Here is an 11,966-nt window from a genome sequence, read left to right on the forward strand (position 1 = left end):
TATACCTAAATAAGTTTATAATTAACAAATTCAAAAAACTTGATTTTGGACTGATCTAGCAACTTGAATCAAACCTCAGGGACGAATTTAGCAGTTTTACCCATTCATTAACGGAGGTTCTAACGGTGTTAATTTATTGGACTGAAATAGCAACAGAAACTAGGCTCGGGGACTGTTTTAGCAAAAAAAGTTGATTTTAGACTGATCTAGCAATTTGAGTTAAACCACAGGGACGATTTTAGCAGTTTACTCAAGTTGGAATATAAAATAGAAATTTGAGGTACAATTATACATGCAAATAGTACCACATGCCATTGCTGTTATTATAGTGAAGCACACATCACCAGTATAATATGCTTATATTAATTTGTTGAGTAGTTAATCATTTAAATCGACTATATATCAATGGTTAGTTGTAAGAAAATCAGTTCGTTACATAAAAGGAAACTAGTAGGGTTCTCTTTGCTATGCGACGGGAATTTAGTCGGTTTCGTAAGTTCGATACTGTGTTGATACTTGTTGTAACAGCCGAAATATATATTATATTTGATACGCCGGACTTGGGTCTCGCACAATGCGATATGTATGTTATATTTGAGTCGGCTCGGTTACGGACTATGCGATGGGAATCAGTCAGTTTCTTTTCAGCTTGTTATGGTTTCGGCATTCACTATAGCAACCGAAAGAGGAAAACCCAATAAAGTATATTATCTTTGACCGGACTCGATTTTAAATAAAATTTATATCGAAATGTAGATAAAAATAAGCTTGTCGTAATGGTATATTCGAAATTTAGTAAAATATTATAAAAGTTATATGAAAAAACTAAATATTTTCAAATTGGTTGTATTATTAAAATAATCAACTCATTAATTTAATAAAAAAACTAGTGTCAAGGCTACATTGGATGGGCTATTTATTAAAAAATAACAAAATAAATTAGAGATATGTCATAGGCATTACTTAAATAATTATGGTTTGTAAATAGTATAATTAATGTTAAGTATCATTAGTATGTGCATGAGCTAAACCCGGGTTCCGTTCACCCTCCTATCACTGTGAAAATAACTATTTTGACGACACACTTCTAATACACATTCATGGTTATAAAATATAATGTTGGATCAGTTCTGTTCAAACATTATGGAAAACATGAATTACATACCCGTTACAGCAGAAAGGCCAGCAGAGAATCCAGTCAGAGATGCAGCCATTGAGTTCGACATACTTGTCAGGATGATCTGGTTCCTCCTTAGGGTGTAAAGTTATGATGGTGATGAACCGAAACAAGGGAGGTTACGGTTGGGAGAGAGAGCCGATTTGATGTTATGATGGTTGTGTGAATTGTGTAATTGTCTAACCCTTAAACTCTCTAATAATCTCCTTATATATACACTCAAGAGGAAACCCAATTAGTTAATAAGGGTAATATGGTCCATCAACAATTACCAACTAATTATTAATAGGTTATTATTATATTTTGATCTAATATAATATAAATGATTATAAAGGCTACAAGATTAAATATTATAATATTAATATATTTAATCTCACATTCTCCCACTTAGCCGAGTAATCATTTATCATGAGTATTAGATGAGCCTGGCCAGGAGTTAACACTCATTTTAGCCTTAAACTAAGAACTATAGCAGAGAAATACAGCCGTTGAATCATCATTCGACTCAGGACCCCCATTAGTCATACTATAGCCTCAATTCACTACTAGAAAACATCATTTTTCTAACAAAAAGTTTTCCACAAATTTCCTACAACTCAATTTTTGCTACAAGTTTCCTACCGTTTTCTGACAAAACGGAAAAACAAAAAAAACCCAAAACTTATCCACAATTTTCTGACAAAATTGTCACACAACAAGCATTTGTAGTAATTTTGTAGCAAAATATATTATCTTTGTGACAAAATTCCTACAAAATAAGTAAGAAATTTAAATTATTTGTTACTATAGCAAAATAAATAATTTAAAAAATAAATTTTCTAAATTTGTCGGAAATTTGTAGCAACTAGCTACAAATTTGCGACAAGTGTAATTTATTTTATTTTTCGAGTCTGAATTTCAGTAAAATAAATAATTAAATAACATAAAGTGTTAAATCTGTCAAAATTTTGTAGCAAATTGACCTTATTTGCTACAGTTTTTCGACAAAAAAGGGTTAAACTATTTGTTATTTCTTAACTTAGTTAAATAAAAAAATTTAAAAATAAAATACTAAATTTGTCGAAAATTTGTAGCAAATTGACCTCGTTTGCTACAATTTTCTTACAAAATAAAAAGTTATTATATTTGTAATGTCTAAATTTTTGTAAAATAAATAAATTAAAAAATTAAAACTTAAGTTGTAGCAAATTTGTAGCAAGTTGCTACGGATTTCCTACAAAAAAGTTATTTTATTTGTTAATTTATCAATTTTAGAAAAACATATATTTTTTAGAAATAAAATGTAAAATTTGTCGGCAATTTGTAGCAAACTAACACACCAGTAGCTACAGATTTCCTACAAAAACATATTGATTATAAAAATATATAGTTTTGAAAATAAAATTTTACATTTGTCGAAAATTTGTAGGAAATTGATAACGGTTCCTACAGATTTCCTACAAACTGAAAGTTATTTTATTTGCTATTTATCAAATTTAGAAAACGTATATTTTTAAAAAATAAAATTTTAAATTTGTCGGAAATTTGTAGCAAATTGTCACCAGTTGCTACAGATTTCCTACAAAAACCATATTTTATTTGTTAATTATTAATTATAAATATCATTTAATTTTATTTGTCAATAATTTGTAGCAAATGACCCCTATACTGGCTGAGGAATAGTTACGGGGGCGTAAAACAAAAAAAAATACGCTGATGGGGATCGACATATTATGTGAAGTGCTTTACTCATTTACGACAAATAATAAATAAAAAGGCCATTTACTCACTTACGATACGATACGATACGATACCATACCATACGATACCATACCATACCATACCATACCATACCATACCATACCATACCATACCAGACCATACCATACCATACCATACCATACCATACCATACCATACCATACCATAAGATACGATACCATACGATAAGATACGATACGATACGATACGATACCATACGAAATCATACGATACCATACCATACCATACCATACCATACCATACCATACCATACCATCTCATCCCATACCATACAACACCATCCATACCATACCATACCATACCATACCATACCATACCATACCATGCCATACCATACCATACCATACCATACCATACCATACCATACCATACCATACCATACCATACCATACCATACCATACAACACCATCCATACCATACCATAGCATACCATACCATACCATACCATACCATACCATACCATACCATACCATATCATACAGCACCATCCATACCATACCATACCATACCATACCATACCATACCATACCATACCATACCATACCATACCATACCAGACCATACGATAAGATACGATACGATACCATACCATACCATACCATACCATACCATACCATACCATACCATACCATACCATACCATACCATACCATACCATACCATACCATACCATACCATACCAATCCATACCATACCATACCATACCATACCATACCATACCATACCATACCAAACCATACCATACCATACCATACCAAACCATATCATATCATACAACACCATCCATACCATACCATACCATACCATACCATACCATACCATACCATACCATACCATACCATACCATACCATACCATACCATACCATACCATACCATACCATACCATACCATACCATACCATACCATACCATACCATACGAGACGACACGATACGATACCATATTACACGATACGATACGATACGATACGATACGATACCATACTACACTATACTATACAATACGATAATATACGATACGATACGATACGATACTACACTATACTATACGATACGATACGATACGATACGATACGATACGATACGATACCACCACTATATATATATATATATATATATATATATATATATATATATATATATATATATATTTCTTTGTCTTCGACAACCACCACTATCCATGTGTCTCATCATCTCCGACAATATCTCTGAGTTCCGATCTAGTTTTGTGAAGTTGTGGATTTCGACGATGGTAGGTTTTAGAAGGGTTCCCTTTGCAGTTATACTAAAAAAGGAAATTCTTTGATTTATTAGGGTTTAGTAGTAATTAAATATGAAATTGGTGGTTTAGGATACACATCAGGTGATAGGGAAGGGTGTTGGATGTAAGGAGGTAGGTAATGATGATGGGAGCAGACGGATTTGGGGCGGCGAAGGAGGTAGGTGATTATGGCTGGATTTGGAGTTGAAGTGGTGACGGTTGGATTTGGGGTTATGGTTGCAGTCGGACTTGGGGTTTTGGGATTTGGGGTTGCGAAGGGGTTCGTTTTTCAGGTGAGGTGATGGTGTTTGATAGTGGTGGTGAGGTGGTGGTAGTGGTGTCTGATGGTGCTGGTGATGACTGGTGGTTGTTACAAAAGGGAGAAAGAGAGATATACAGAGTGAGAGGAGGGTGATGAAGTGAGGAATGTTTTTTTAATGATTATAGTTATAAAAAATCAAATTATTTTTAAAGATACTAAAACACCCTTCTCATTACATGTAAAATTACCAAATTGCCCTTATTTTTAACAAACATTTGGATGGCGTTAAGGGCGCGAAGTGAAATAGAGATAAGCTTCATAGATTAGGGAGTAAAATGACTATTTTTAATGGATTGGGGCAAAAATCGTTAAAAAGACCAAAACACAGGGAGCAAAACAAAAGTTTACTCATAATAATAATACTAATTGGTATATGTTTTCACTAGATTAGAACCCCGTGTATTACACGGGTTGAATAAATATTATTTTATATACTAAGTAATAAAATAGTTACAACTTTTAAAAACTCGTGTATTGCTCGATTTAAATAAGCACATGTCTTACACGAAACACATTTTGTCATCAAGATGTGTTTTCTAACAAAATGAACTTTGAGGTACTATTTACTTATTGTAACATCTCACTTTATTTTATTATCAGGTTAGAGAGTTGTGTATTACATGGTTTATAACATTTTACTTTGTTTTTTTTATTTATTATTAGGTTAGAAACTTACGTATTACCTGATGTTGGATAATCAGAAGAAAAAAAGAAAAGAAATATTTTAGTAAAAAACATTAAATATACAAGAGATAAGCTGGATATATTATGATTTAATATTATTATTTCATTTGAGTGTAAAATGGGATGATGAAATCCTTTATTAGAAGTAGGATTCTAAATATACCACATGTGTAAAAATATATATGTTCTACATGTATTGAATAAATCATTTTAACGAAACAGTTGATTAAAATAAATTATTATCAGTTATTATCAGTTATCTTTGTCTTTGTCTTTATCATTAATATCTCTTCTACAAATTTTAAATTTTAACTTTAATATTATCAATAATTGACTTTCCATAATAAATATTTAGAAAAATAATTAAGACCGTCTCATAAAGCATCATGGGTCCCTAAAATGGTTTCTTTTATTATATAGTATAGAAGATTGGATCATTCCCCAACCATTGGATCACCCACCTTTTAGATCAGATTTTTGGATATGGACCCACTTTTTAAGCCCATTAATGAAAAATTCCCGCTTATACCTTCGCTCGTTTTCCCTTTCCCGCTGCTCACGAAATCCCAGCCCTAATATCAGAGCATGGAAATTGAACAGCGAACAACCCAATAAAGGAGTAGGCGACGACGACGGCGACGGCGACGGCTGCGTTCCAGACAGTGGATTCCGGCGGTTGCGTTCCAGACGGTGGTAAGTTTACCATCAATCTCTACTTGTTGAAACCCTAAGTCTCCGCCGCACTCCATCCGCCTTAATCTCCGACGCCACTCCGAAAACGGTACGTACCTTCCGAATTTCTTTGTAGTTTCAGTGGATGTGTTGATTATTTGAGTAGATTAGTGTCGTTTTTTAACTAACAACGAAACCCTAGAATAGCTTGACTTGAAAGAGGAAGACACATAAACATATTTGTTTGAAGAAAATAAAAGTTAAATAGACTAATCTCGTTCTTAGGTCTTGGATTTGGTTAAGCTGCAACATTTTGTTGTATTTTTATTTGATTTGTTTAGTCCCTCTGTTGGTTTCTGTGGTGTATCGAATTCTCTGTTTGGTGTTTTGGTTTTGCCAAGTTTTTTGCTAGGTAGAGCCTTTGTTGGTGGAATAAAATCGGCTAGGTTTTGATGTTAAAAAAGACTAATCATTGTAGGGGTATGAAGTTGCAGTTCTAATTTAGGTTAACAGGGTAATTTAGGGTATAATTGTTAATTGCAGAATGAGAGGGGTTCAGGCTTTGTTTACCGTCATGTCATTAGTTTTTTTATTAGGAAGAGTGTGTATCCCTGTTTATTTTTGGCAACCTAGCTTCACACATAGTTGTACTAAAAAATAGTTGAAACAAATATAGAAAGTGGATACAACGGGCCACGAAACATAGTGATTTCCATATGCTTTGAAGCTGATTAGACGACTCCTGCTTGAAATGAAACAGAGCGCGAATATACTATTGTCACTAACAGAATACAGTCGGTTAAAAATTTGATAATTTTGATGCTTATTAGGCTGGAGAGGCTGCAAGAACTGCTGGAGTGGGAGCTTATTCAAATAGATTAGGAGAACCTCCTTGCCAGGTGCTCTTTTTTTATTCAACTTTTGCATGGAATCTGTTTGATTGCTTAAATTTTCGGAATATTGTGGTGCACTTTTTGTTTATTTGTAAACATATATGGTGTTGGTTGTCTTTATATTGAAATGGTATTGTTCTGTCTTACACTCATATGTCATTTGGCCCGGGTATTGGCTCTTCTAGTTGGGTGCTGGTGGTTACTAATTCGGTGTGTGGATGCGTTGTTGCTGCTATTAGTTTGATGTTGTGATGGTATTTGTGATAGGGCTGCAATCTAAAAAAAGTGTTTTGCTGCTGTAAATATTTTTTGGGTTGGTGTTCTCTTTAGTGTATTTCCCGCGAGACTCAATGACCTTAGGCTGTAAATAATTTTAAAGTAAAATTGTACCAGGGTGTCGTCCCCTTAACCAAAAGAGTATTTTTTTTTATCTGAGTCATAGTCTCCAGGGACTATTGTCGTAAGCTCTCTCGATAGAGAAATGCGAGCGTGCAATGACTTTACTTCTCTTACCAAGACAAATGCTTTGGTGTAGCAGTATTGTTACAAAATCTGTTTGGTGACTGTATAAAGTAACATATTGTAAATATAAACTCATTGAGGTACATGAATGTCTTCATTATATATATCATCATATAAAGCTTTCGTTCCATATCGTGTCACTAATTATCTTTTAAGTTAATATGTTTGGCCACATGTGTAGGTTGAAGTTGGAGATGTGGTCAGAGGTGACTGAGACATTAGGGTCTTCATATTGGACAACAGGGGTGGCGTGCTTATGGCTATAATGGCGGGGACCGGAGGTTTGATTCCAGTGTAAAGGAGTAAGCGACGACGACGATGTAGGCTCAAGTCGGCGGCTGCGTTCCAGAGGGTGGATTACGGCAGATGCGTTCCAGGCGGTGGTAAGTTTACCATCGATCCTAATTTCGTAAAACCTAAGTCTCTAACTTGTGAAAATGTGAACTTTATTTAAGTTTTTTTTTTGTTGCTGTTAGGGTATAACTATTATGAATTTGAGATTGTGAATTTTGGTAGACATAACCCAACTGATGTTTGTAATTGAATAAACCCTATTCCTTGCTGAATAACCTTACCGAGACATATAAGGTTTCAACAAGTAGTGAAATTATATATGGAAGTTAGCACATCAGTTCTCAACGGATCTAAAACACCATTAAAGAACGCTGAAACGAGTATTTGTTATTTTCCAATGACTAGAAATTATAACACTGCTATTCATATTTATGTTTGACTATGTTTGACTAAACCCATATAGCATTAGCCTTGAGGAGCAACTGTACCAGTTGACCCTTAAGATGGTGGCTCATTATTTTATTAGCACCACCAATCAGTTTCAATCTTTTGTCGGTTCAGAATTCGGGTTTCAGTTTCAGTCTTTACCTAACTATCCTTAGCTAGGGGTGTGAATTTCGGACACGAACCGAAAACACGACACGAACCGAACACGAAATTTGCGGGTTTAGGTTTAGTCTAGGTTGAACCCGGGAACCTATTTAGGTTAACGGGTCGGGTTCGGGTCAACCCGATCAGGTTGGCGGGTTGACCATTTAACACATTTATATTATATTTTAATCTTTTACAACTTATTGTATGTCATAAATTAGATGAGGTGTGTATTTTATGCCATAATTATAACTTAAAAAGAGAAATTAGCATAAGATTTTATAATTTAATATAATTTGTGTTTTTTAAGTAAATTTTAATTTTAATATATTAATTTCAGGAAAAAAAATAAAAAAAAATTCGGGTTGAACAGGTCGTGTTTGGGTCAACCCACAAAACTTCGAGTCGTGTCCACGTTCATATGTATGATACGATTTTTGGGTTCGGGTCGGGTTAAACCCGCCTACCCGCGAACACGGCCCGTTTAGCACCCCTATCCTTAGTTATAAGCACCTAATCATCTTTATGTGTGTGTGTTTGTATAGGAAGATACTAATGAAGGAGACAATTATGGGCCACTTTTGGTTCTTATAGGGAATTGTAACATGTATGATAATAAGCTTTGAAGATATTTCGTTGATCTTCAAGGACATATGGAACAGGTGTGTATTGTCTTTTTAATGCAAGTATTCATTGAGTCTCAATATGTAGTGCTTCTTAAAATGGAGTACTTTCAGATAGCATAAAACCCTTCTCTCAAAATTAATTCCTAGTCATCTTGTATCGTTTTATTATGCTGCTGTTGTGTTCCAATTTAAGCATTTAATTGTATATAAAATGAAAGCAAGTTGTTGTTACTATAACAGCTTGAGATCTCTATGCATCATGTATTAGACCAGTAGCATTCAACATTTTACATACCAGAAAAAATATTGTGCAAAGTGATGAATGTTCAGAGTCTGTAGTGTTATTATTCTGACCATAAGTACAGTGCATCATAATTTACTTGAAAAAAAAACCTGTTTACACTCATTTACACCAGTGTTTTGAAAACCAGATTGAGGCAAAGTGATGAATGTTCAGAGTCTGTAGTGTTATTATTCTGACAATAAGTCTAGTGCATCATCATTTACTTGAAAAAAAAACCTATTTAAACTCATTTACACCAGTGTTTTTAAAACCAGATTGGACCCGCCCGTCGAAATGGTAGTGTCACTGGCTGGTTGAACTGTGAGATTTAACCAGAAATTGATTAAATTCTTCACATTTTACCATAATTATTTATTTAATATTTTGACGTCATCCGTTTTTTACATCTTACATCTGGTTTGGCCGTTACAACTAGTGGACCAACAAGGAGACTGGTTCCGGTCCTCAAATGTTGGTTACACCCTTTAAGTGAGATTGACGAATAATTCTTGATTTATATTTGCAGGTGAAACACATACAAATATAACTATGGAAGAAAAGCTGAAAACATAGAGTCCCGTTTCGAACAATTACAACAAGAGCGCGAAAAAGAGCGAGCCGATCAAGCAGCATGGAAAAAAACTATGGAAGAAAAGCTGAAAACATCATAAATAAGTAAAAACTCTGGTCTTGTTAAGTATTGAAATGTTAAAGAGTTCGGATTAGTTTTGAATGCTTGTAATTTGGATTTTTTTGTGCGTTTTGGAATGTTTTAGAATTTCTAGAATGTTTGGAATGTTTCAGAATGTTGCTTTAATATTTTTGGAAGATTTTAGAATTTTGCTGCAATTTTTTTGGAATATAATAGTAATTTTGCTGTATTTTTTCATAAAAAATGGTTTTCTAGTTTCTTTAATTTGTTACAGTTTGTCACAAATCTGTAGCAAACAGTGCAGGATTTTTTTCTGAGTTGTAGGAAATTTGTGGCAACCTTCAATTTTTTTTTTGGTTTGTAGGAATTTTGTCGAACCTTTAAATTTTGTTTTTTTTTTATTTGTAGCAATTTTGTCTTAACCTTTAAATTTTGTTTTTTTGGTTTGTAGGAATTTTGTCACAAAACAAGAAAAAAACATTTTTTAAGTTGTAGGAAATTTGTCACAACCTTAAAAAAATATATTTTTTATTTGTAGAAAATTTGTAGCAAACTGTAAAGAGAAAGTTCTATAATTTTGTAGGAATTTTGTCGTAAAATAAACATAATTATTCGTAATTATGGATAATCTTTCTCATTAGTGTTATTAATCTTAAAAGTAAAATATCATAAAATAAAATACAAAAATAGGCATAACTGTGGAAGAATTGTAGGAAAAACATAAAAAACCGGTTTGTAGGTATTTTGTGGCAACGTTTTCGACGATAGATTTTTGTCGAAAATTTGTGTGAAATTTTGTCATAATTTTGTAGCTAACATCATTTTCGACAAGCTTATTTTGCACGAAACTTTTTGTAGCAAATCTGTGGGTAAGACCAATTTCCTACAAATTTGCTACAAATTTGGCTGTCACAAAGTAGGCAGTTTTCTAGTAGTGATTTAAAACCTAATAGTTATGATCAAAATATTTATAAGCCCTTTAGCGTCTGATTTGTATTTATATTTTTGTCTATATGTCATTATACCGGCAGAACATATGTTAGAGAGATACAAAATCAAACTGAGGAAATTTTATTAATTAAAACATAAGCTAGTACAATATGCCATTAAATAAGGTCTTTAGTAAGTCCCATATTCGATACATGTTCTTCGAAAACTTTAGGTGGGAGACCTTTAATCATCGGATCCGCAAGCATATCTTTAGTACTAATATACTCAATACAAAGATTATTTTCCTCAACTTGTTCACGTACGAACAAATATTTTGTATCGAGATATAAACCAGCTCCAGTCGAACTGTTACTGTTCGAGAAACTAAAGGCAGCTGAGTTATCACAGTAAAGCTTCAATGGTCTAGAAATGGAATTAACGATTTTGAGTCCAGTGATCAGATTTCTAAGCAACATTCCATGACAGGTTGCGTTGTAAACAGCAATATATTCTGCCATCATTGTGGAAGTTGTAGTTAACTGTTGTTTATGACTCTTCCATGAGATAGGTCCGCCTGCTAACATAAAGATGTAGCCCGAAGTGGATTTCTTGTCATCTTTGCATTTGGCAAAGTCAGAATCAGAATAACCTACCACTTCTAAGTGATCACTTCTTCTATAAGTCAGTTTATAGTCTTTCGTCCCTTGCAGATATCTAAGGACCTTCTTAGCTGCTTTCCAGTGATCTAGGCCAGGATTAGTCTGATAACGGCCTAGCATTCCAGCAATATAAGCGATATCTGGGCGAGTACAGACTTGAGCATACATCAGGCTCCCGACTACTGACGCGTAAGGTATCTGGCTCATTTGCTCCTTTTCAACCTCTGTTGTCGGACACTGGAATGAACCGAAAACATCTCCCTTAACTACTGGAGCGACGGAGGGTTTGCACTGTTGCATGTTGTAACGTGTAAGGACACGATCTATGTAAGTCTTTTGAGACAATCCTAATATCTCTTTGTGTATATCTCGATGAATTTCGATGCCAATGACGTAAGAAGCATCTCCGAGATCCTTCATGTCGAAGTTATGCGAGAGTAACCGCTTCGACTCATGCAACATGTCTAAACTATTACTTGCCAATAGAATATCATCTACGTAAAGGACAAGTATAGTAAAATTACTCCCACTCATCTTGAGGTAGGTGCATTGATCCACTTGATTCTTCATAAAACCTTGCCTCTTCATGACTTCATCAAACTTGAGGTACCATTGACGTGATGCTTGTTTTAACCCACAAA

The 11,966-nt window shown here is 33.8% G+C and overlaps 1 long non-coding RNA gene across 2 annotated transcripts; it reads left to right on the forward strand.

Moving 5' to 3' along the window:
- The first annotated feature begins 5,726 nt into the window (after positions 1-5,726).
- On the forward strand, positions 5,727-9,871 carry LOC110923587. Of its 2 annotated transcripts, XR_002584170.2 has the most exons (5): positions 5,727-5,984; positions 6,706-6,774; positions 7,472-7,673; positions 8,721-8,837; positions 9,611-9,871. It is a non-coding gene; the product is annotated as an uncharacterized LOC110923587 (long non-coding RNA). The 2 variants fall into 2 exon arrangements; XR_004886913.1 differs by lacking the exon at positions 6,706-6,774.
- The last annotated feature ends 2,095 nt before the right edge of the window (positions 9,872-11,966 follow it).

The sequence above is a fragment of the Helianthus annuus genome, chromosome 17 (assembly GCF_002127325.2).
Source record: "Helianthus annuus cultivar XRQ/B chromosome 17, HanXRQr2.0-SUNRISE, whole genome shotgun sequence".
In the NCBI taxonomy this organism is placed as follows: domain Eukaryota; kingdom Viridiplantae; phylum Streptophyta; class Magnoliopsida; order Asterales; family Asteraceae; genus Helianthus; species Helianthus annuus.